This window comes from Mus musculus, chromosome 8, assembly GCF_000001635.26.
Source record: "Mus musculus strain C57BL/6J chromosome 8, GRCm38.p6 C57BL/6J".
In the NCBI taxonomy this organism is placed as follows: domain Eukaryota; kingdom Metazoa; phylum Chordata; class Mammalia; order Rodentia; family Muridae; genus Mus; species Mus musculus.
This window is the reverse complement of record NC_000074.6, coordinates 79,282,234-79,309,042: the sequence shown is the minus strand read 5'-3', so window position 1 is coordinate 79,309,042 and position 26,809 is coordinate 79,282,234. Positions and strand designations below refer to the sequence as shown.

General features: G+C 42.5%; 1 protein-coding gene and 1 long non-coding RNA gene across 32 annotated transcripts in view; one reads left to right on the top strand and one right to left on the bottom strand.

The window, feature by feature from the left end:
• Positions 1-1,268: 1,268 nt before the first annotated feature.
• On the bottom strand, positions 1,269-13,965 carry Gm4890 (predicted gene 4890). Of its 2 annotated transcripts, NR_045822.1 has the most exons (3): positions 13,536-13,965; positions 12,392-12,431; positions 1,269-3,440 (listed from the first exon to the last, which is right to left on the bottom strand). It is a non-coding gene; the product is annotated as a predicted gene 4890 (long non-coding RNA). The 2 variants fall into 2 exon arrangements; NR_045823.1 differs by lacking the exon at positions 12,392-12,431.
• A 75-nt stretch (positions 13,966-14,040) lies between these two features.
• Positions 14,041-26,809, top strand: part of Mmaa (methylmalonic aciduria (cobalamin deficiency) type A) — a 31,406-nt gene continuing 18,637 nt past the window's right edge. The window contains exons 1-3 of one of the 30 annotated variants that reach the window (XM_030243236.1): positions 14,092-14,129; positions 22,551-22,789; positions 24,597-24,834. The gene's annotated coding sequence lies outside the window, so the exon portion shown is untranslated. Of the gene's footprint in view, positions 14,498-14,807; positions 24,835-26,809 lie in introns of those variants that run through there. The other 29 variants (XM_030243232.1, XM_011248263.3, NM_001363472.1 and 26 more) reach the window with 29 other exon arrangements.

The following is a 26,809-nucleotide window of genomic DNA, read 5'->3' as shown; positions in this document are numbered from 1 at the left end:
CATGTATCTTTAAGCAAAGATATACACTCTTGTCTTCTAAGCTATTCTTAAGATATCCATGCCTTTGGTTTCTTTTTTAATGTTTTAGTTGAGGTGCTGGGATTAAGCCCAGGGCCTCTCACATACTAGCACTCTGCCACACGCTCTACTCCTAGCCCCCCAACAATTCTAATTTCTCACTAGGCCCAAACCCTCTGCTCTTCAGGTGTTTCAAGTTAGTGGCCACTTGACATGGATTTTAAGTGAACCCATTGTTTCGCCAGCAGGGAGGCCTTCTGAACTGTCTCAGCTCAGGTGTGCATTAGCTTAAGTCCAGGGAAGGTGCAGGTCTGCTGAGTCTGAGTGGCCTTGAAGCAGAAAGTAAAGATGAATGTCACTGAGGAGGGGTTGGGGGAGAAACCATGGGACAAAGGCAAAGGCTGGATCTGTCTCTTATGATCCATCTCTCTCCCTGCCTGGGGAGCCATGTTCCTCCAGCAGGAGGAGGCCCTCTGTTTCTCTGAATCAACCAGGGTCTTTTGACATGTGAACACAGTTGCAAATGGAGTTGAAGTGTACACGAATGTATTTAGACAGCATATTCCTTAGAAAATGGCTCTCTCTGAGGATCTCAGTTCAGAGGCCCAGTTCCTTGGTGTGTCTGGGAAAGAGTCGGGCACAAAAAGCCTGCTGTTACACACCTGTAGGTGTTATGTGTCAGTTCCGTTTCTGTTGCTGTAACAAAACATCGTGGCTTTCCAGACAGGAGAGTAGTCCACTGCACAGTGCAGTGTGCAGTAAGGTCATTGTACAGAAGTACATGTGGGTGCTAGCAGCTGTCTCAAAAGCGAGTCCACAGCTTCCAGGAGCTTCAGCTTGCACTTTGGGGTCATCCCTCCTCTCCCACCTGCCCCATCTGCTCTCACGTCCTCTGTTCTGCAGAAATAATGCTTTCTACTGAGAATGTCCAGAGCTGGCCTCCACAGTGCAGCTCCTGATGTTTTGGCACTCCCAGGAGTAACAATTTAGGACATATGTAAGTTCAGTTGTGTTATAATTTTAAAAATACGAATAAGACAGCCCTTACTGAAATATGCATAACAAAGTATATTGTTTTACCCACTCTTTAAGGATATACTTCAGGGGCATTTAGGCTTATATAGTCATTGCCAGCATCCACATTTACAATTTTCACATTATTCCAGAAGACACTGTGGTCCTGTTAACTCTTCAGGACTGTCTCCACAGCCCCCCTTCTGTTTCTCTCTCTCCATGAATTTACCACTTAAGCACCTCATATAAAACAAATCAGGCAATATGGATTTGTCCTTTTGTTCTTGGCTTAATTCACTTTTCATAATTTCCCCAGTGTTCCTTTAAAACATAACATTTTTTATTCACAGTAATTGTGATGAATGTAATCATTCATAAGTCATCATAATTTCATACACAGGACTCATGATCCTGTGTGTAATCCTCCCCCAGAGATTTTGTAACAGTGGAAAAGATGAAGAGCTTGAGGCAGACACTGTGCTCACAAGGGTCTTCTTTTCTGATAGTATAGCTGATAAAAGAGAAAGCCCTGATCACAGCTGTGAGTCATCCTGATTGGAAAGATTGTCCCAAACCTCTGCTGTCTCCAAACACATGGTTCCAACATGACCTCAGAGTATATGTTGGGATTTTTCTTGCTGTCAAGACAGGGAGCAGTTGGAAAGAGGGCTCAACAGTTAAGATCGCTTGCTACGATCTCAAGTTTGGATCCCACAGACACTCTACACCCCCAGACTGATCCATTAAGGGGCCGGAGACTGGGGGATTGCTGGGACTTGCTGCCTTCTAGCCTAACCAAGAAGACCAAGAGCCTTGGGTTGAGGGACAGACCCTGGCTCAGAGGAAGAAGACAGTGATGGAGAGGGAGACAGGATGCTCTCTTCTGACTTCCATGCAAGCACAAGTATACATTCCTGTACATACGCACATAAAGAAACAAGTGAACAAATCAGAGCCCATGATGCTTCGTTCCCTTGGGATGGTGACAGAGTCCAACTCTACTCTGCTTCCATCTGGCTCCACAAGTGTTTCTTCAGGTTTGAGAGCATCATCTGGATTTCCTTTTAATTATCTGACTTGTTTGCATTTTTGTTTTAACGTGAATATACCTGCATCTCATCTCTGGTGAATGGAAAAAGGTAAAAAGTATGGAATTCAAATTTGCTAAGATTTATGCCGTGGTTTTGCTTTCATATGAAATTCCAGTAATTGGGACTGGAGAGATGGCTCAGTGATTAAGAACACTGGCTGCTCCTCCAGAGGACTGGGGTTCAATTCCCACAACCCACATACTCTAGTTCCAGAGCACCCCCACAGAGATATGTGTGCAGGCAAAAAGTATCTATAAATACATCTTAAAATAAATAAATCTTAAAAAAATTCTAGTAACAACAGTCAGGAATATGACAAAGCTGACACTCTGACATGAAGGCAAGGGATGCACCACTAGATAAATCTGCCTTTCTGAAAGGGAGAGAGGGAGAGATGGGGTGGAGGTGGTAAAAAGGCTTTGCCCCACCCCTTGTTTCCAAGCTGGAATCAAATGCTTCTCATGCTAGCGAGCAGCCTTTTGCTAAGGCTCCAGTTTGCTGCACTTTCCTCTTAAAAGCCACGCTGAAGAGACAGACCCTGCTGGCAACAGCTTGAGAGCACAGAGCACTTTCACAAAGCTGTTCCTTGGGGATAAAAACACGGATGAAGGAGCAGCTGTCCATGTCTTGCCTTCATGTGAACCCCACTAGCCATTGATATTGTCTTGCTCTTCTCCTAAAGCTCAGCCTTAGTGGTAACGCGCCTGTACAATGACCAATCAGGCTGTGCCCCGGGCTTTCTGACCACACCTACTAGTCTCTGTGATTGGGCCTAGCAGGAGTCCTTCCTGGAGGTCTTACACTGGAGGTATATCCCAAGGGACCAGGAATTTAGTCTGTGTTGTGGTAGTACATTGATCCCCAGGCAGTAGCTCCAGGGCCCACCTCAAAGGCCAGCCAGCATCCCAGAGGAGACAGCTGGCTTCTTCCCAATGAGCTATCTGAGTCAACGGACAAGAAGGATATATTTTGGAGATAGTTCACCAGTTATCCCTACGGAAAAAGTAATGATTTAAGGTACCAGGTAGGAAACTGGATATTTCAAGGCTTACAATAAACCGCTTTTGAGAAATTGACTTATATTCTCAAAAGCTGTCAAGATAGATGAGAAAACCCTGGGACAATTGAGTGTGCAGCTTTTGATTCCTTTATCAGTACACTTGCTTGGGCACCAGAAGGCAGGCAGGCTAGCACAGCCAATGCGGTTCTTTTAATTAAACCAACAGGCATTTCTCATTTATTCTACAAGCTGAAATCATGCCTGGGATCAAAGAAGGAACAGCCAGCGGTCCAGTCCTGTTCCCTTTTCTTGTGAAACTGAAAAGAAACAAAACAAGACATTTGTGTTAGATCTAAAGGGTGCGGGGTATATTTATCACAGGCTGTTGAATAATAGACACCAGACACCAAAGCTCATCTTTCCAAGGTCAGCAAAAATGTACAAAGAATTGGATAAAAATTGAATTATTCTTCAGGGTAACAGCTCAGGCTATTAATGTAATCTTTTAAAAATGAATTACCTTATTTGAAATTAGAGCCCATCACTAGATATGATTTTTGTTTGTCTGTTTGTCTGCCCTCGTTGTCCTACAACTCACTATGTAGACACGGCTGGCCTTGAAGTGACAGAGATCCACCTGCCTCTGAGTGCTGAGATTAAAAGCATGTGCCACCACCAGCAGGCTATCTCTTTCCTTTTTGACTAGAACTCTGAGTAGATAGATATAATGTGTATGCTCTGCTCCACATTATGTCCACTCCTTTGTATTTACCTGCTAGTGTCTCTCTTCTGAATAATCTCCTCTTGTCTGTCTTCAAACATTGTAATTCCCCTTCAGTTGTTTCTTGTATGTCAGTAAATCTGAGACTTGCATTTTCATTGCTGTTTTGCATTTCAAGAAGTTTTGTTGTTCTTAAAGCCGTGCTAGTTTCATTGGAATATTTCTTAGGTTAGGTTTTGCTGTTTGATATTCCCTAGCTCTACTTCACCACAACTTGTTCCCCTGTGTCTTGCTTACCCCATCAGCTGCTTTTGGATTTCTCTTTGCAAATTGTTTCTGAAAATCCCTAAGGCCCCAAGCAGAGCTGTGTCTTCTGTCTGGTGCAGTCACTCCACTCCCTTAGGCTTTGTTTGGCATCCCTTATGGTGTCACTGGGTCCTTACTGCTTTAAAGAGTTTGTGTGATGGGCTACTTACTAATCATTTATAAGTCTGCCCATCATCCTACCCCCACCCCACCATGGGAATGACTGATTTGAATAACTTAGTCAGGCTGCCATATTGTTAAAATGGTAATATCCTTTACAATTAAAAAATACAATTTTTGTCCCCTTTCTCATTCTTCAAGCATCAGCACTTTGTGGTAGTATTGGGTATGTTAGGTAGTAGCAGATAGTATATTAGGTAGTATTGGGTATATTAGGTAGTAGCAGGTAGTATATTAGGTAGTATTGGGTATGTTAGGTAGTAGCAGATAGTATATTAGGTAGTATTGGGTATATTAGGTAGTAGCAGGTAGTATATTAGGTAGTATTGGGTATGTTAGGTAGTAGCAGGTAGTATATTAGGTAGTATTGGGTATGTTAGGTAGTAGCAGGTAGTATATTAGGTAGTATTGGGTTATATTAGGTAGTAGCAGGTAGTATTGGGGGAGGGTGTTTCCCCCAGGGTGCATCGTATTAGCTTTCCTCTGAAAGTACGGCTCTTAAGTCTACTTTTGAACTAGTGGCTTTTATTTAACATGTTTTATGTTTTCATTGTTGTTGTTCTTTTTGTTGTTTTTGTTTGTTTGTTTGTTTGTTTGTTTGTTTGTTTTTCTGAGACAGGGTTTCTCTGTGTACCCCTGACTGTCCTGGAACTCACTCTGTAAAACAGGCTAGCCTTGAACTCACAGAGATCTGATTGCCTCTGCCTCCTGAGTGCTGGGAGTAAAGGCTTCCATCACCACTGCCTGGCCATTGTTGTTCTTAAGCACAGCCTGTTGCATACACCAGGCATATCCCATACGTTGTCATCTGTCTTTCACTTGAGAGCCCTCATGTGCATGGAAACACACACACACACAATTTAACAGTAGTTCTTCCTAGGAGTAATAGCTATGTAAGCATACCTAAATGTAAAGATGTTTCCCATAACATCACTTTAGCACACTTAGTATTTTTAGTAATGCACTTAGAGTCAAGTGTAGTGTTGCGGTAAGATGTTCCCACCCTCTCGGGTGTTTACTCCCTTTCTCCTGTCCAATGCTGAACACAGGTTACTTGGTTTTCTATGTTGGATCCTCCATGAAGAATCAAGGTGTCTGTCTGTCTGTCATGCATTTGGTGGCCACTTGTGTCGTTATTTTTTCCTATGTTGTGTCTAAATAGGACCTTGGGGAATTTCGTTATTTTCCCCCACTTACAAACAAATCATAGAGTGAGTTGAAGTAAATGTAAAGATGTTTTGTATTTGGGCACAGGACAGACTTACAAACTGGGAGACAGGTGCAGACAAGTATTCCATCTGGGGGAAGGTAGTGCAGGGCTCTAAAGAGAAAGGGGCAATGGAGGGGATGGCACTTGTTTGGAACGGTTTATACAATTTAGACCAGTTTGGAACACGTTTAGCTTGGCGCTAGAAGGCTGCAGTGGTGCTGAGCTGTGTATGGCTGGCTTCTGGGGACGGTAGGGGAGTGTGAGGAGGCAATGAGTCTGTCAGCACATCTGTGGAGGCCTCAGGACTGCACACTGCTGCTATAGTCTCTGGGCACATGCTCCTCAAACAGCGTCTGCATCCAAGTCCCTGGCTCAGGGATTTGTTTCTATGAGGCAAACTGCTGTCTCTCAGGTGCGATTTCACTTTTTTCTCTCTTCACCAAACTGGGGCCATTTAAATTTATCTCTTATTCCTACTCTACTTCCTTTCTTTCTCCTTTCTTAATCATTGTGTTGATAAGATTGTTACAAAATATAAGAGCAAAAAACAATTCTTAAAGAAAACTGGAAACAGTATCTATAAGATTAAGAGGGGATATTCATATAACCCTAAGGGCCCAAAAGCCACTGCTAATTGCTTGTTTGCATGGAACATTTTTTCTACAGATGTTTCAACAAGTGAATACAAGCTTTTTCTTTGGTGTGCACGTGCACATGAGTGCAGATGTGATTCAAGTGTGCATCTGTGAAGGTGCACACTCTGAAGGCTAGAGGCTGGCAGCAGGTTCTATCACACTCCACCTCCATTTTTTGAAACAGGATCTCTTCACTTAACAGGGCTTGCGTGTCTGGCTACACTGGCTGGCCAGAGAACTCCAGGGATCTGTCTTTGTGCCCTCAGCCTAGGAGTTATAACAGATGCATGAGGCTGAGCCTGGCCTTTTAAAAACTATTAGACTTATTCGCTGTATTTTACATGTAGGTGTTAGGCCTGCATATATGCATGTTCCTGTGAGTCTATGTAGTGCCCACAGAGGTCAGAAAAGGACAGATCCTGTGGAACTGGAGTTATGGTTGTAAACCACAGAATGGGTGTTGGGAATTAAACGTAGGCATTCTGCAAGTGCAACAAGCGCCTTAACTATGAGTGGTCTCTCCAGCCTTTGCCTGACTTTTCAGTAGGTTCCGGGGCTCCACATTCAGGTCTGCATGCTGGCACAGGAAGTTCTATACTCACAAAGCCCACCAACCCCCAGCCGGAAGAATAATTTAATGTTTAAACTTCCCACTGTTAATGTCACAGACATTTTCCACTGTCCAAAAGGACTCACAGAATCACGTTTAAATGCATTCTATCATTTGCTTGATATTGCTTTAATGTTGTACTATAAATTTCAATGATTTTATGTCACTATAAAGTGTCATTGAGTTTTCTTAATTGCCAGTGGATTTTTAGCTTTGGGGTGAATATATGCACCATCTGACATGAGTTTCTGATTTAGTAAGTCTAGGGTAGAGCCAAGGAGTATGCACGCTTGACAACTTCAGGTAATGTTGGTTCCGCTGATCCAGAAATGATAATTAAGTTATATTGCCACACTGTAATAACAAAGGAGTGGTTTCAGCAGCCTCTAAAAGGCATTAGTCATTTCTCCAAGGTCTGTGCTATCTTTGATTTTTCAGGAAAAAACATAATGCTCTTCCTGGTAAGAAGAGGAAATGGCCATGCCTGTGATGGGCTTCTGCCCCTTTGCTCAGTGTGGAATCTTACTGCCTGGCACCACGTCACCATCAGCTGGCCTCACTTTGTTTTTAAAGTCACCTGCTGTCATTTAGTTCACTTCCTTCACTGTTTTCCTTCCTGCAGAAACTCTTCGACCTCTGTCCCACATACCTTCTGATTACAGAGGTTCATGCCTTACCTCTGTATTTAATTCCTCTTACCCCTATGCATAGTTGTAATCTTTTCATTCCTTACATTTAAAAAGGTTGCCTTAGCCTACAGTCTTTTGTGGACCCTCTTTTAAAATTATATTTTAAAACCTTTAATTAACTTCTATTGACATATTTAGCCCTATTGTAGTATCAACAGCAGCATGTGGATAATTTCACTGACCCCATCATGTGGAAATTTTGAGTAACATTGGAAAATTTGCCAATCAGGTGCTAGTATAGTCCATGACATCTCATGTTGAAGTTGCATGGTTAGGGGATCAACATAGCTTTGTTATACTCTAGTAAACCCACTGCTGATGGGGTGTAGCATCATCAAGTATGGGATAATGGAGTCAGCATGAGCCTGGCCTTGTTACACCACACAAGGCATCAGTGCTGATCCTATGGACAGAAGTGTCTGCATGTAACATATGGACCCTGGGAGCATCTACTTCATAGGGATCCTGGTAGGAACACTCAGTAGTATGATACAGTGAGGACAGGGGCTAGCTTACAACAGTCCTCAGCTGGGGAGTTGTAAACTGTCATGTCTGGCTTCCCTTCGTGGTGAGACTCACAATGGGAAGACTTTCAGAAAAGAAGACATCCCCAGAGAGTTTGGAAAACTGTAGGCAACAGCATAACTACTCTCAAAACCATCAGAAGTCAGCATAGAGTTAAAATAGTGTAAAACATAGAAGCAGAAAGAACGTCCTTAGAAGGGAAGGAAATGTGGGGAGCAGCTCAGAACACATTTGCAAGTAAGTTTTAGGGCAGAGGAAATGGCTCAAGAGTGGTTAGAAGTGCTGGCTGCTCTTCCAGAGAATCTAGGTTCAATTCCCACTATCCATGTAGTACCTCACTCATAACTGTCACAAATCTATTTACATGGGATCTGCACCCTCTTCTGACTTCTGAAGGCTCTACACACACACACACACACACACACACACACACTTTTAAAAGTGAAGTTTGAACAGTAATCTTGCTAAATAAAGCATGATTGACAGTCCAAAAAAAAAAGCACCGAGAGGCAGAACGTCAAACCTTTTCAAGAGTCACGTTCAAAGTACTTTTTAATATTAAAAATTATTTATAGTCCCAAATCTTTTTAAAAATCGATTAAGCCAAAGCTTGTACCTTCATAAACCCTTGGAAGAGATACAGTTAGCACAAAAGCTAGATGCTGCAATTTTTTCTTAATAATGAATTTCAAGTATTTTGTTGGAATAATAGGATGAGAGACATAGCTGGCCCAGGAAATCCTAGGGCCTTCCCTCCTTGAAACCTTGCCTGTCTATAAACAGAATGAGTCATCTTGTCAACCAGAAGCTTAGTTTGCAAAAGGTAGCTTCCTCAGAGTCAGCATTCTGCAAAGAATTTTTGTTACACCATCAGGTGCGTGTAATTTATATTTTGTCTACTTATTAAATTCATCAAAACAGATTTTCTGTTTTGTCAACTAAAGCCATCAGGGGGAAAGGATGCAAGGAAGAATTTTGTGACTTTTAAATATGCTGTAATTCTACTTCTGGTATAATATTTAGAGGGAAAACAGCCAGCTTCGGGTGTTTCTAGACTACTCCTGGCCCAGGGCAGAACCAGGTTAGTGCAATTGTTTGGAAACTGGAACTAAAAACCCCACACTCATTTCCCGTGTGCGTCCCCTGGCGGAGGAGAACAGACCTGGGTGTCAGTCTGGACTTCTGAGGCCAACAATCTGGAATGTGCTCATCACTGTGTTTGTTAAATGTTTTCATTTAAGCATTTGTGTAGTTTCAGGATATAGCTCCTATCTTTCATTAAAAGCATTTTAAAGTATTTTTGCTACTGTTTAAAATTTTCATATTAAAATCGCTGCTTGCTAGCATGTTGAAATACTTTTATATACTGTTCAAACTTCACCTATGACCTAGCATTAATTCCAGCAGAATTATGAGACTGTACAAACAGGGACAACCTTAACTCTCTTCTAATTTTTGTCTCTGGAAGACTTGTGAGACCCTGGAACAAAGCCCAACAGCAGTTGTGTAAGGAGATGGCCTCATTTCATTCAGGCCTAGGACAGATTTATCAATAAGTATGCTGGTGGCCCCTGGTCATTCACAGACAGCAGTAATAAAGCCCCCCCCCCTACCGTTTTAGTTGTTTTCATGATGGGTTAGAAATCCAGAGTGGGTTCATTATTGCTGGGGTGTCTGTCTTTCTGTCTCTGACTGGACTTCAGCTGGCCTAGGCAGGCTTTGAGTCTGTGACCCTACCTTAGCCTCCAGAGAAGCTTGAATTACAGGCCTGTGCCATCAGGCGCTTGATTTATTTATGTTGGGTGAAAGTTACATTCTGGAATAAACCCCATTTGACGGTTGTATTTTTTTCTTATTTTGCTGTGACAATCTGCTGGTATTTTGTACAAGGATTCTCCATCTGCATCTCCAATGCTACTTGCTGATGACTGCTTCTGACACCTCAGGTTTTATAAGATTATGCTGTCATTACTCCCTCATTCTCCCAGTTTATGTATAACTAACATCACATGGTCTTTATATATTTACATATTTCATCAGCGAAACCATCTTGAGTCTAGAGGGTTTTTGTAAAATATTTTTAAATTATTAACTCAAAATTTCTATTTCCTCTTCAGAGAGTTTTGGTTTAGAATGAATTTATTCATTTATTGTGATCTGACTTTATTGGTCTAAATTAATTTGTACTATTCTTCTTTGACAGTTTTAACTAGCAATTGTCAACCTTAGGATGAGTAATCTTGGAGGTCAGCGAAGCTGAGGGACATGTCTGTGTGCATGGCAGGATGCTTACCCGCCTCCCTGGCTTTAACAGCTCCATTAGTAACAATACCTCTGACTGTGACAACCAAATATGGCCCAGGCACTGCCATCATGCCCTGGCCCTGGGTCCACCAAAGCTTCCTGTCTTATGCCTGTAGAGAAGTGATCAGTTCCCCCAGATATGGTGAGTTTCTCTCTTTATCCTTATTCCTCTAGGAACTTCCCCAGGATTTTCCAATGCACAAAAGTTAGGCTAGACACTAACTTGTCCCATGCCCCACAGTTTGCTGGCCCTGTCTTAGATGCTTTAACCTTTTCCTTCGACTTTTTCAATAAAGGCTTAAAATACATGTTTGTCTATAAGAATACTTGAGCTACACTGCATGTATTCCTAGCTAATGCTGATGGATATTAATGTATTGATGGTTATGGACAGTGTGTTCAACTACGGCAACACCAGGGGAATGTACGTTAACACACATGTCAATCTTATAAGCTTAGACAGCAAGCACAATGACATTAGTCTTAGAAAAACTGCTGACAGACATTAGAAAATAAGTCACAGACCAACATGACTCATAAATACAGCAAAAGTTCCACATAAAATGCCTTAACACAGTTAGTTGAAAGGAAAAGATAAAATGAGAAAGAATATGAACAATAAAATTTAGCTATGTAATTTAAGTATGCTTCCCCCACCAGGCAACATGCTGATACACTGCCAGGTGGGCGGCTTCCAGATTCTCTCTGCTCTTCTCCCTAAGGAAGGTCAGCACCACATTAACCAGGCTGGGGACCAGGGTGAAGTCAGTGCCCTGTGCTAAGCACTCATCTGCTGCCACCTGCTGGGAGGCAGAGCTGGGCTTCCAGCATCCTTAAAAGGTTTCACAAGGATAACCTTGGATGTACATTGTTGCCTATTCCATAGAAATGACCAGAAAAAAACGCCTTTGGGCCTGAAAGAAATGAACGATTTTAGGGTAAATTAGCTGCAGAGAAGATGTGACCTGAATACAAAACGGAGATGCATTCTTTCCCTTCCACAGAAACTAGATGGCATATTTGCACTTCCCATGAAGTGGTTTACAATGCAGTTTCTTAAAATGCTGCACTTCAAAAGTACTGATCAAGTGTCTACTTAAAGGTAACTAATGGTAACTAGCCATTTGATGTGGGCTAATGGAGAGATGAAGTGGGTAAGACAAATATACAGATACGTAGGAAAACAGTCAATTCAAAGAATATAGCAATGGTTGTTGGAGGCAGAGTAATGACCCTTAAGGCCATCACATTCTTATTTGAACGGAGGAGAGGTGTAGCCCTGACTTTGAGTGGAGACTGCTGGGGTGGATTTGAGGCTGTTTGGGACTGTTGCTTCCCCACTCTGGCTTCTCTTTTTTATAGGAGATAGTTTTAACCATCTTATAATTCTGTCTCTTATTCCAATGACTATTTTTGTACTTTGGGAGCAGAGAATTTATTTTCTAGTCACTTAGGTCCAGATGGGAAATAATTTTGCCCTGGATAGAAACCCAGAGTCTCACCCTTATTGAATTTAGAAATTTTACATGATTTAATCTTTTTAGACTTAGATGTTGTAATGCTTTGAAACTATGCAGTTCCTCTGGGAACAAGGACTGAATGAATTTTGCATAAGAACATTATGACTCTTTGGGGGCCAGAGGTGTGGTAGGGAAAGCTTCCCCCAATACAGATTTCCACACTTTCATCACCAGAGCCTGTGAATATATTTTCTTACAAAACGCAAAGGAACGTGGGAGCTATGATTAAGGACCTTGCTATGGTGAGATTATCCTAAGTGGGCCCAATTTTGTTACACCAATCCTAAAAACTAAAGACCTCTTTACTGATGCTACTGCCTTTGAAAGGAGAGGAAAGGGGCTACAGACCAAGGCACCTCAGGGGCTTCTAGAAGCTAGAAAGAACAAACTAACACTCTTCTCTCTGAGATTCTAGAAAGGAATGAAGTCCTCTGACAAGCTGACTTCAGCACAGGGGGTTAGTTGCACCCTGACCTACAGAAAACAGTACATTTCTGTTCTTTTAAATTGCTAAGTTTGTACCAACTTTTATGGCAGTAATAGAAAACAAATAGATGACTGTACTTACTCTGTTCATGCATTACAATAAGAGATTCCCATGTAATTCCCTTGAAGGAAACAAAGGCATATCTGATTAGTATCCATATTCTGACCCTCTGTTGCCTAGCTGATGTGATTTCCAATTCTCTGAGGCTTATAGCACCTGCTCTGGCTCCCTGTTCTTTAAACACATTAAAGATGGAAATAGGTTATATGCAAATATGATGCCATGCTGTAAAGGGACTGAGCATGCCAGCCTCAGGCGTTCCAGGAGCCTGAACAGTATCTGGCAGCTACTCAAATTTGTTGAAATGAAAATTTAAAAAGTCACAACTGACAGATTACAAAGACTCACAAGTCTTATACATACCATGGCAAACAGCGCTGAGCAGTAACCAAAAGATTATATGCATTACGTAAGTTGGTTGGTGAATTCCCAAGCCTTAATATATGGACTTAAATATGATATTTGTAATAACGAGGTCATTTCCAAACCCTTCCCAGTGCTCTTAGACATGGTGCAGCATTTGTTAAGGTCAGATTGTAAGAAAACTACTGTATCATGAATTTTGTATTTCTTCTTTGTAAATGTTTTAATAATTGCTAGGTACAAAGTTTCACTGGTTTTTAATTTTCAAAAATATTTTTATGTATCTACAAGTAGGAATGTGCTCTACATGTGTGCCTGGTGTTCTCAGAGGCCAGAGGAGGGCAGTGATTTCTTTGGAACTGGATGGCTGTGAACCTCCCTGTGGGCACTGGGAACCCAATCTGGCTCCTTTGAAGAGCAGCCAATATGTTCTTACGTTAATGTTAATCTCTGAGCCATAGCTCCAGTCCCAACAACTTTGCTTTTAAACATTTAAAACTTACGGTGGACGAGTTAAAGGAGCACTTACCGCTGCTGTTTAAGCTGCCTGTTTTTAACGTACTATCGTACCTTTCTCTGTCTCCACACACTTTCCTTCTGGACTGCCTGAAATTTGTAGGTCTCATGACTTCAGTAATTTTTTTTTTTTTAAATTAGCTACAGTGTGGCGCGGTGGGGCCCACCTTTAACCCCAGCATTTGTGAGGCAGAGCCAGGTAGTATGTAAACCAGCATGGTTTTAGGGAGTTCCAGGTCGGCCAGAGAGACCTTATCTCAAAAACACAAATAAAAAAATTAATTACCATTCAGCCCCAGTGCAAGGTAGAACCAGGTCAGGTGCTTTCAAGGGAGAGCCTGCCCACGCCTGGCGAACCTCCCCGGGCACTGCTGAGGTGGTGAGCACAGGCCTCTGGATGTGGGGCATAAGAAATATTACTACGAGTGCATCGGTTTTAAAGAAAGTGTGGGCCCCTGAGCCACTCAGAACTGCCATTGTTCGGCCGTGCATTTCGACTGGGGCTGGAGCGGCTACTCCAACAGGTGGCAACGTGCTCTGCAAAGTTTGCCTACGTCGTCCTCAGTGACCCGTCTCACGTTTCCAGGCGCGGAAGGAGTGGGCCTGGGCACCGCGGCCGCTGAGGGTTGGGCCGGGCCAGCCGAAGCCAGGACGCATTCCAGGTGGGGAACGCTGAGCCCAGAGCGGCCCTCACCACCCACTTCCCGCCCAAGCACACCCCGCCACCCGCGCCTGCGCCCGCCGCGGGACAGCCTTCGCTAAGCGACTGCGCCTGCGCGGGGCGTCGCGTTACGCCTGCGTGCCGCCGGCGGCGGAAGGAGCGAGCAGGGCGGGAGCAGTGGGCGGAAGGGGCGGTGCTCTGCTGCGCGGCCTCGCGAGGGTGAGTGTGGGGCCCGGTGCGCGCGGAGGCCAGGAGTCGGGGCCGCGGTGCGTCCTCCGCCCGGGGTCAGCCCCGCTGTCGGGGGCGCCCCCTGGAGGCTCGCGGGGGGCAGCCGAGGAGGATGTGGCTGAGTCGGGGGCGGGGTGGATGTGGTGGGGCCTGCAGGAAGGACTGGAAGGGACTGAGCGCTTTTTCCTTACATAAGAAAGGCGTCGCAGTCGCTGCTGTCAGGTTCTCGTGGGCCGGTTTGTGAGCTCGTCTCGGGCAGCGCGGAAGGAGCCAGGCCCGGAGGCTGTTCAGTGCTAAGGAGCTCCGCCTGCGGAAGGGAGCAGCAGACCCCTCAGAGGGGAAGGAATACAGATTTGCAGGTTATAAAGCAGGGTTCACTGGGAGTCACAAAGCGGTGTCTGGGTTGCCAAACACCGTCGCGACCGCGCCGGTAGCGTTCCACAGAAGACATGCCAACTTCAGATATGTTTCTCATTTGAAAAATGAAGGAGAGCCTAAGAAAAGGGTTTCTTACTGTCGCCTTTCTTAACAGTTCCCTTGCATATATTTTGGAGAACAAAGAAACTATAAAAAGTGGCTAAGCTAGTAGAAAACCAATTTCCAGGAGAAACAAAACGTTTGGAGGGTTATCTACAATGTCTCGAAAGTTCTTTGACGAAGTAAATATATTCAAGGAAATAGTATTTTTATTAGGATGGTTCTTTTAAGGCTTTGTTTCCTATTAGAGACTATAAACATGGAAAGTTATATAATCATGAGGAACGTAAATGGTGATTACAAAATGTGAGGGTGTCATAAGAATATATTTGGAATGGATGGAGCAAGTGAATGGTTGGAATTTGCCCCAGCTGATTGATGTCATGTGGGAAAAGTAGACATTTAGTCTTGCTGTATGTAAGAAAGGTGTTGAACATTGCTTTAAAATCAGTGCTTTAAAATCATTCATTGCCACGGGTCTTCTACAGAGATCTGAGTTTTCTGGAATAAGGAACAAGTATCTATATTTTTATGTGATCCTCCCGTTGGTTTTAATGTGATTGGTGTTGGGTTGAGTTAACAAGCACCCTCTGTGAGCCGGGTATCACCTAAGTTAGTATTCAGAATAATTTGATTTAGAGAAGAAAGATTTCCCCAAAGCCAGGATCATCAGGAGAGGATTTAAGAGAAGAGTGGATTTAAGCAGAGGAGAAATGTTGTAGAAGAGGAAAGATGAGACCAGTTAAATCTGGAATGTGGGAAATTGGGAAAGTAAGTACTAGGTTTGGAAGACCAAGTCTCCTTAGAGGAAGGAGGTCTGAAAGGAGAGTATGAGAAAATTGTGCAGCAGAAACAGACTATTGGACTTGGTTCTAGGGCATCAGTGTCACACAGAAGGCTTAAGAATGCTTGCAGTGGGGGCCCACTCCCCTAGTCAGAATGCCTGGAGTGGGGCCTGAGCGTTCCCTCTCACAGGTACTCCTGGTCTGGTTTGGGAGATCACTGTGCTAGGACGCGGAGGAATTTGAACAGAAGAAGCTAGATTCATGTTCCAAGATGGATCTTACTGAGCAGTCCAAGGGCACTGGAGAAAGAGTGGAGAAGGGCAGTGTTTCTCATTCTTGATCAGCACGAACTTGGCACCAGGTCCTGCCCGAGTGCACAGCCATTATTCACACTTGCTATTCCCCTGGCCTGCTTATATTTGCACAAGAAGAGCCTGAGACCATAAGAGGGCTCAGTTACCAGTGCTAGTCTCACTAATGCTGCAGATTTCCAGAGCAATGAATAACAACATTTAATGGTGAGAGGGTCCCAGCACAAATTGACCTCAGAGTAGAAATTTGGACATGTGACTCTTTCTGGAAATAGTGAAAGATAAAGTAGACAGGAACCTCAGAGAAGCCCTCCCGAGGCAGTGAGTGTGTTCTGTGTTACCCTCACTTATCAGCGACCACCTTAACCACTCTGTAAAACCATTTTAAAACTTGAAAGGGAGAGGTGAAGCTTTGAGCAGGGGTGGAGATGATAAGCAGGCTAGTGGTATCTGACAACATAGTTTCCAAATCAAAATCAGTTACACACCGGGTGATTGTGTGGCCTGTGTGTATTGTACTATATCATAGACACTGATTGGGTTTAAAATGCCTTTTCTTGTCATGGTAATTACTGACATTAAGAATATTCACTTGCTCAGTTCCAAGACAAATATCCCAAGTCAGGCCCTGCTGCTGAGCAAACTCCCAATGCAGAAAAGTGGGTATGGATCAGACTTTTAAAGGAAAAACACACATTTACAAGTGTTCTGCTTTCAAAATATCAATTAGCAGTCAGTGTAATGGAGTTATGGACTAACGTAAAATTATTACATATATTCTTTGATTCTGCGAACGAGCTATAGATACAGAGCACCCATGGTTTATAGTAGACTGCCATCTTAAAAGTTACCACTGTACATTGTGATGAGGGTTGTCAGGCTGGGGGAGTAATCACACTATGGTTCCTGGAGGATGAAGAGGGTTTTGTGAGATAATGAGAAAGAGCATGTCCCACATGGAAAGACTATGGTGACAGCCACTCTGGGAAAGAGCGTAGCTGCCTCTGGAGTCTGTACACACAGAATGGAGACAGCAGGAAAGCAAAGGTTGAGGAGGAGGGGGTGTCAAGAATTCATGGAGGAATATAAGGTATTTATGTCATCACTGCTTGCCTGGATTGTAAACTTGATGCCACCAGGAGTCATTTCTGACCCATATGCCAGTACATTCCAAGGTCTAGCCCAGGGCCCTGCATATGGTAGCTTCTGCATAAGTATTTATTGACTGTGCCATTGCACAGTCATAGAAGAAAACATTTTTATTTTTAAGGTAAGGCAGGGGGAGCCTTGAAGGTAGGTTTGAAGGAGAGTATATGAGCATGAGATGCCTGATAGCGTGGAGGATGAGTAGAGAATGTGTGAGAGGTGGCGTTGGTAGACTGTGGGCTTCCAGACTTCACAGTGTACTCATTGCAGGCTGCGGTAGAAAACCAGAAGAAACAGTGCTCGGGAGGATTATCTATAAAAGGGATACATGTTATCGAGTGACATTTGTGTTTCATGCATTCGTGCATGTGTATTGTAAATATATGTCTTATAGCATACACAGCTTGAAACCTACAACATTAGAGAGATGTGGATAATGGAGAAGAAAGAATAAGTCACTTTTGTGAAAAGTAGATGTGAACTTAAAATGTTATTATCTGTGTAACTCTCTCAGGGGCAGTATGATTAAGTTTTGTTCCTGTAACAAAGCAAAGGTTTATTTTGGTTCAGTTTTGGAGACTGATTCATGGCCAACTGCCCCTGTTGGCCCTGTGGTAGCACAGTGATTGTGGTGGAAGTGTGTGGCAGAGGAGCTACCTGCCTCATGGAGCCAGGAATGAAGGAAAGAAGGGGCTGGGACTCTAATATCCCTGTTACGAGATCCCCATGGCACAGCTTCTGAGAGGTTCCACTTCCTTAAGGCTCTACTGCTCCTAAGAGCACCAAGGGCTTAGCACCAAGACTCTCGCACATGGACCTTTAGTACTTTTAAGATCCAAAACATAACAAGAAGCATTGACAGCTTATTTCAGTATTTATGTCTACTTAGTATTTTTCACTGTATATTAAAACTCTGGCACCCTGGTTTATTAGGTATGACAGTACTTTGTAGTAGGCAACTAAACGTTGTAAATACCACAGAATTCTGCGTTTTAAAAGTGCTTAGTCTACAGATTGTAGGATGAAGCTTTCTGTCAAAACTCATGACAACTGAACAGTTTGGTATGGTTAATGGCTACATTCTTTGGCTTCTGCCCTTCAGGCAAAGGTGCTTAGTTACAAGAGCAAGCGAGAAGCCCTTCTTCCTACTTAGACCATTTTGTCAGTATAATGGACAGAATCTGCTAGAATGTCAATAAAATTACAAACTTATTTTTCTGTCCTGCCTGTGACATGTATATTAAAGATAAAAAGTTGTTCATTAGGCTAAGTTATATTTGCATTTAAGAAATGTAGTATCCCCTTTAAATCAGTTTAATTAAATAATGGGGCTATGTGGATTTATTGGGTGTGACTTTTCTGTGAAATGAAGAACATTTTAAAATGCTTAAAATTTAGTCTGTTCTGTACCTAACTCATTATTGGGAAATCATGTTGACTTTCTAAATTTGACAAAAGTAAAAAACAAATTGTAAACAATGAACATCCAGATGTAACAATGATAGATCCAAATGTGAAGGCTGTGTAACTTTCTCTTGAGGTCTTAGCGTACAGATCTGTGTTTATAAAATCCCACCACTAGTTGTGAGGCCTTGAGCCTCCACCTCACAGTGCTGAGCTTCTTCACTGTACAGCGGGGCTCCTTTGTTGTAGGATTATTGTAGGATTAGTTAGGAAAGTACACGTAGAACCTCATCATACTGCACATGAAGTGAAGCAGAGCTGTTGCTGTCTGCCGTTCACATAGTCCCAAGAGATGGGGCGCACAGGGTGGGCTGAGGGGAGATCAGCCTTAAACAGCCTGGAAGGTGTCAGAAGAATCTGGATAATTTTGTTAGTTTACTGGGGGCAGGTAAAATGATGCCGTTAGTTATTTCTTAGTTCTTGTTTCTCACTTCAAGGACTTTTAAGCCCTGTCTGGGTATGAAAGAACTGCCTCCAGAGCAAACTGATCAGATAGTTAGCACAGGGTTGTCTAAGAACGCCTGCTATTAATTGTTGTGATAGTACATCGCATGCATGACATTCTCAGTGAATAAAAATACTATCTTAAGATTGTTTTAGGGAACTGCTTTTTATATATGTTAAAGGAAGCTACACTGTCTTAATTAGACGGTTTTTATCCATTTTGTTTAGAGAATTTTCTTGTATTATGAATAGACACTTCGATCTGGTAAAGTTCTTGTTGTGGGTTTGGTTCTTTCCATATTTTTATATTTCTTCTCTGGAAGCTTGGTTAGATGTCAGAGATGTCTCGATTGACGGTAGGTGCTTGGAAGAGCAGTGTGTGTTTGTAAAGGTTCTCTGCTCACACAGGCTTTATTGCCAGTCAAGCTCTTCCCCATAGGCTGAGTTCCACTGATGAGTCTAAAGAACCGTTTTGAAAGTTGGCCATGTGCCAGGCCCTGCTCTAGAGTCTGAGGAGGTAAAGACTACATGCTGTCCTTTCTCTGGGAGGACCATCAGCTGACCAAGGAGTGCTGAGACCTGGTTAATAGATTTCAAGACAAAGCAACGAATATTGTGTTGCAGATATGAACAGAAAGTTGTGGAACTAGCATGGTTGACAAGCATGGCTGACGAGCACTTTTAACTGCCTGGGAGGGTCTGAAGGAATGCTGGGTGAAGCAAGGGTGCTGTCTGTCAGTCAAAATAAAATTTCTGGCAGTGGCCCATTGGGTAACACCTTTCATGGTGTGGTTGCATGTCCAAATCTGATTCTGATAAAAATAATGGCTAAAACACTAGCCACCCTTTCACCTTGCATGTAGTTCCTTTTACTAGTTTCTTTTTTGGAAGATATGCTAATATTGTGTCTAATTTGGAAGTTGACATGCACACATATTGAATGTAACACTGAAGGTTACAATAAATAGTAAAAGACTCATCAAGTTGATTCCTGGGTTAGGAAGAGATCTAAATGAGGAATGAAGGGTCATAGGTTATGGCAAAGATAATTAAATCATGAGTGGTTACTAGACATTTCTCATTTTAAAAAAATATAAATTTTAATCTTTAAAAATGATTTAGTGGTTGCTATAGCAACTGTATTAGTTTCCCATTGGTGGTGTTAGTGTATAGCAAATTATCACACATTTATTTTCTTAATAATTAACTGATTTATGGGGGAGGGCACACATGCCAAGTCAGGCATGTGGAGGTCAGAGAGCAGCTTAGTAGAGATGGCTCTCTCCATCGATTTTTACTTGGGTTCTGGGAATCAAAGACAGGTGATGAGGCTTGCCTGCTAAGCACCTGTACCTGCTGTAGTATCTGGCTGGCCCAACACTTTTATTGTCTTAGAGTTTAGTTAGTCATGCCTGACACAGGTTGAAGTAGCTAAAAATCAAGGTGTTGATGGCCTTTATGCCACCCTCTTTTCAGTGACTGCTGCTTCTGGTTTTCTCAGCCTCTCCTCCAGTCAGTCAGCCTTCACAGGTTGTCTCACTCTGTTTACTCCAACCTCAGAGAGCCGACTGGGCCTCCTGATGTCCAGCTGTTCTTTTTTTCTGCCTTTCTCCTCATTTTAAAGGTCGTGGTGATGCTACGGAGTCAACTCTTTCTTCACTAGCACCCTGAATTCTATGAGCATATTTCAGTTCCCCTTTGTAAAGTAATATATGTTCTGAGAGTTGAGGAATTCAGACACATGGGCACTGTCAGAGATGTCATTATCATACACTATAACATTAGGCTGCTTTTTAACAATATGGTCTGCCAAAAGCAGATTAGAAGCACGCCACGATAACCCTGATGTAAGGGAAGTTTTATTTTAAAAAATGCTCTCAACTTCAATCCCTAATCAGTTTTTGGTTGGTTGGTTGTTGGTTTTTTTTTTTTTTTTTTGGTTTTTTGAGACAGGGTTTCTCTGTATAGTCCTGGTTGTCCTGGAACTCACTTTGTAGACCATTGTGGCCTCGAACTCAGAAATCCACCTGCCTCTGCCTCCCAAGTGCTGGGATTAAAGGCATTCGACACCACTGCCCGGCTTCTAATCAGTTTTAAAACAAGCTTGTATCTCATGGATTTAAATAACATGTAAACATTGGAGATATCCAAATTATGTCTGAGCTCTGATTTTAGCACCAAACTTAAGACTGAAATGCATCTGCTATCTCAGTTAGATATCCAGTGGGCCTTCTTAAAAATTAAATCTGGAGGTGGGAGATGGCTTAGATGATAAAGCATTTGCCATCCAAGTGTGAGGGCTGGAGTTCAGATCCTCAGCTCCCACATAAACACCTCTCAGGCATGGTGACAAGGCTGTATTCTCAGCACACTAAGGCCCATGGAGGGATCCCCAAATTGAGATAGCTAACTAGACTAGCCAAATGGTGAACAAAGTTCAAATTAGAGACCTTACCTCAGTCTATAAGGTGGAGAGCAATCAAAAACAACATTTGACAACCCTCAGCCTCCATACACATGACATATACATGTCTGACCATACCCATGCACACAAACATGTCCCCCAACATACAAAATACTAAAAATAAAAATTGAAGTCATTTTATCTATCTACCTATCATACCTACCAACCCACCCACCCTCCTTCCCATCCTATCTATCTTCTGGTCATAGCTCAAACCTTACCTCCCATTCTTCAGCTTCCTACGGCTCAGGGTAGACCTTTACCTGAGCTTTAACATCTGCATCGCACATCTGGTATGAGAACAGCTCCTTCAGAGTTCACATGGAGTTTGAGCATCACCTGTACTTGGTCCAGGCCACCATCTCTTCGCAGTTACAGTAATTCCTGCACTGTTTTCTCATCTTGTTCTACATCTCACTCCCTGCTACCTACTTGGGAATTTTACATGAAATAGCCAGAAATTCTAAAAACAAAGCACAACTAAACAAAAACAACAACAAAAAGAAACCAAACAGTAATGAGCTGGAGAGATGGGTCAGCAGTTAAGAACACTGGCTGCTCTTGGAGAGGTGCTAAGTTCAATTTCCAGCACCCACATGGTGGCTCACAACCATCTGTCATGGCTTCTGATTCCCTCTTCTGTGGTCATGAAAACAAAGCACTCTTATACATAGGATAGATAGATAAATAAATAAATAAATATGTATAATAAATTCTTTGTCCTGCCTTCCCATCTCACGCATTTAGTACACTCATCTGTCTGTAAAGCCTGTGTCCATCCTGTCTTTGACTGTCTCTCCTGAACTTTTCCCTGTAGCTCATTCAGATCCAGCCACAGTGACTGACAGACTGACAGACAGTACATTGATTTTCTCCTAAGAACATAAACTCCATGATGGCAGTAACACTTTTTGTTGCTGCTGTATTCTCAGAGCCAGACTAATGCATGACACATAGTAAATGCTTAAACAGTTATTCAGTGGATGCTTCATAATCTTGGTTTGGGGTTCCCCTCTCCCCTTACTCCCAGTAAGACCTTTTAATACAAAAGGACATATTTTACATAGTTCTAATTTGCTTTCAGACAGCATGTGAGAAGTAAGTTCAGATCAGCTGTATCTTGTCTCTGTGGTTGTTTTAAAGTAACTACCGCATACCTGATGTGTCAGCTTTATGGAGTCTAACGTGCAGGAAGTTCTTTAATCTGGTTTCTGTTTTCTATCCCTTAATGCCACACCCAAATCTATGTTCTCCACTTCTCTTTTGTTTCCTCACTAAGGACTCTTTCTCTCAGGTTTCTCATTCTGTCCTCTTTTGCTAGAGTCTCATCACTCCTCAATTCTCACGGTGCTTCTACATGTTATATGACTGTACATTGCTGCTGCTGCTGCTACTACTACTACAACAACTACAACAACTACTACTACTACTACTACTACTGCTACAACAACTACAACAACTACTACTACTACTACTGCTACAACAACTACAACAACAACAACTACTACTACTACTACTATTACTATGATTGATTGTGTTGCCCTTGACAATAGACAAAAGGTAGTTTGGGCCTCAGTTTTTTGTCCCGGTTCAAACCTCATCTCTCATCACTAGTTTTGTATATCCAGATCTTCTGCCTTCACCGACTTTCCCAATCTTCTCTAGTATGGCAAGGACTAGACCAAGTAGCTACACTGGATTTACACATTTAAGGCCTCAGCCTGGAAAACCTGCCCCATCCTTCTATAGCATTTTTATTCTTTTAGACTTAGTCCTGGCATTGACTCCCCAGTGACTTGAATTCCTCAGTGAGAGTTAGCTCCTGTGATAGTGACTTTTCCCTTAGCACTTTGTGCTTTGGGCCGTTGCTGTTTTGTTTTGTTTTGTTTTGTTTTGTTTTGTTTTGTTTTGTTTGGACATGGTGTGTCTTATTTCATGAGCTCTTGAAGTACTAAGGCTCCGTCACTGAAGAAAATGAAGTAGTAAACTGCAGTAGGTTGACTAAGAATCTCCATAGGATATGTCCATGTCTTAACCCCTAAACCTGGAAATGTGACCCTACTTAGAAAAGCAGTCTTTTTGTTGGAATTTAGCAATTACTTCCAACATTATAGTAATTTGTTACAACTTGTGTGAGGGGCTAAGTTGAAGATTAAAGCAGATGGCTCTTATCTGTTACTGTTCTCATCATTGATCAAAATGCCAGAAATGGGTGACTTAGGGGAGGAAAGCCTTAGCTTGGCCTTTGTTCCAGGTGATCTCAGCACATTATGGTGAGGAAGACATGGTGGCTGGAACAGATGATGGGACTCCTCATATCACCCAGGCATACAGAAGGTCAGAGCTTGGGACCAGAAGCAAAGAGAACCAATTGTCAAAGCTTCTCCCACAGCCAGGTTCCACATCTTAAAGGTTCTACAACTTCCTAAAACTGTCAGCAGTTGGGGACCAAGTAATTCCACACAGGAGCCAAAGGGACCGGGTCAGATTTAGGCTGGAGTAGCAGGAGCACCTAGCACCATTTCTGTCACCATCTGTGTTTCACTGTTATTCAATGATTTGGGAACTACATATTCTCAGGAAAGGATGACTGAATAAAAACAGTTCTTGCCCGTGAAATCTCTGTCTAGTTATACTGGTAGTGTTGATAAGAATTGTATATAAGAGTATGCTGAAAGAAGCCTTTAAAGACAGATTCCTCTTAATTTTTAAAGGATTTATTTTAAACAAATATATAAGTCTAGTGTGGTGATGTACACCTTTAATCTCAGTACTTTTGAAAGGCAGAGGCAGGTGGATTTCTGAGTTTGAGGCCAGCCTGGTCTATGGAATGAGTTTCAGGACAGCCAGGGCTGCACAGAGAAACCCTGTCTCAAAAGCAAACAAACAAGAAGTACTTTAAAAGTACTTTATTAGTATGGGTGTTTGTTGGCATGAATGCCTGAGTACTTGTATGCAGGACTCAGAGGTCAGAGAGGGTGTATGAACCCCTGGAACAGGAGTTCGGACACTTGTGATCGGCCATGTGGGTGCAATCCAGGTCATCTGGAAGGGCAGACAGTGCTGTTAACTACTAAGCCATCTCATTAACCCCTACAATTTTTATTTTTTAATTCCATATTGTGTGCATATGTGCAAGTGAGTGCAGAAGAGGGCATCGGATCCCTTGTAGCTGGAAGTAGAGTAGTAGTGAGTGCCTAGTGTGGGTGCTAGGAGTGAAACTTGAGTCCTCTGGATGAGCCGATGTGCTCTTAACCACTGACTCATTGTCCTGCCTCCCACTTTTTTGTTGTTTTAAGTATGTGCAAGGTAGTGATGGGTGTTTAATACTTTTTACATACTTCTAAAAATTGTCCTTTTACCTCAGTATTTTCAGAGACTGTGTTTCCTCCTAGAAGACTCAGAAGTCACACACATAGTCTCACCAAAAAGACTGTCTAAACATTAGCTGAACAAGGACAACAATAGACATCCTGACTTGGACGGCAAAGCTCACAAGGCCTCCACCGTATGGCAAGAACTACAGGCAACTCAGGACTGCTGAGAGAGGGAGAGAGAGCCTTCCCCAGGGAAGAGCACACCGATTGTCTATCCAGAACCAAATGGTCAGTCCTCAAAACATACATACAGATAACATTGCACAGACTAAGCAAGTTATATTTAGGAATATATATGTATAGACACATATGCATGTAACAATTAATGGAAAGATGCCACGGACTTAAAAGAGAGCTAGGAGGGGTCTATGGAACAGTCTGAAATGAGGAAAGGGAAGGGGGAAATGATGTAATTATCTCAAAAATAGTTGTCCTTTTAGAATATGGTTAATTTTATATAAATAGAAGTTATAATACCTTTGTATTAGAGTTCTTTAGAGTAATAGAACTTATGAAATGAGTAGAATGATTCTATATAGGTATTTATAGGTGTACCCATGCCTATATATACCTATGTATATACATAAATCATATATATGACTTATTAGAATGGCTTAAAGGCTGTAGTTCAGGTATCCAACAGTCCAGTAGTTGTTCGGTCCATGAGGCTGGATGTCTCAGCTGGTGTTCAGTCTACCCTGGAATCCTGTAGAGGTAGGGTCTAACACTAATGAAGGAATGCTTTGCTAGCAGAGCAAGACCAGTCAGGAAAAGAGCTTCGTTCTGTGTTCTTCATAGGCTGCCAGTGGAAGGTGTGGCTCAGATTACAAGTGGATCTTCCCACTTCAGATTATTTAAGAGAAAGTCACTCACTTCTCTTAAATAGTGTGCCCAGTCATTTGGGTTTTAGTTAACTCCAGATGTAGCCAAGTAGACAACCAAGAGTAGGCATCACAACCTTCCTCAAAATAGAAAAGAGATTGGAAAAATCAGAGCAGCTCTAATTCTACAAATGAAAAACTTTTACGCATTTCAAGTATCATTTAGAGAAAGTGTCTTAGAGCAATAAAGTAACTCACTGCCGCAAAGTATAGGGAAGACAGCACTTAAGTGGGCAGCGTCTGTAACTCTCAGCTTACCCCTGGAGGTTGGGTGTGTGACCTAGCATCACAGTGCCTCACACATTGGTAAACTGTCAATCTAATGCTAGCTATCTGGGCTTCCTACAGGAACCAAGTCATCCAACCCTCACAACCACTCTGCTTTACCTGCTCTTTCCACTGCAGAGAAGAGTGCAGTACAGAGTGCTCAAGGAACTTGCCCAGAGTCAGAACACCAAAAGTGACTGGCTATGGCTGGTAACTTTTGTCGCATTCTGACTTAACATAGTCAGTACAGTGGGAAGTTGTGTTGAGTGGATGTGAAAAGCCTCTGTCTCGTTCTGTGGTAGTTCTGGCTTGAGTGTGCTTACCTACAGAGGCTGGTATGGGGCTGGGAAGGAGCATCAGAACAAGCCCAGGTGCTTCTGACCGTCGCAGAGGTACCCTGCTCTGCTCACTCCCCGGCCTACGCCATCTACTCCACATTAAGGCTTATTGTTGTTGATTGTGTGCTTATGTCAGATTACTCAGGGTGCCTCTCTGAGTACATGCGTGTACCTAAACTTGCACCTCAAGTGCCGCATTCCTAATCACACTATTTATGCAGAGAATGAATAAGAGGCCAGCGGCAGAGGGAATCTTCTGAAAGAATCTTTTGTGCATGCCTCAGAATCGGGTATGTTAACCTGAAGAAATCCTTAAGATGAATGCAAGAAAAACATGGCAGAAAATATTACTCTAATGAGGTTTTGTATATTATTTTTTACATTTGCTATTTATTCCTATTATTATGCGTGCACATATACTTTTGAGCATGCCACAAGTAGAATGACCATTGAAGTCAGTTCTTTCTGTTGTGGGTCCCAGGAATGGAACTCTGGTTGTTAAGCATCTGTAGCAAACACTTTTTAAAAAGGCCCTGTGTTGGTTTTGTTTAAAGGATAATTTTAATGTAAATTTTATTTTACAATAAAGTTGTTTCATGTTTTGAGTTATTCTCAGTACTAACTATGGCCAAGGGAGTCCTCTCCTAAATTTTAGTGTCTTAGTTAGGTTTCTGTTGCTGAGATAAAGTACCATGACTACATGCAGCTTGGGAAGAA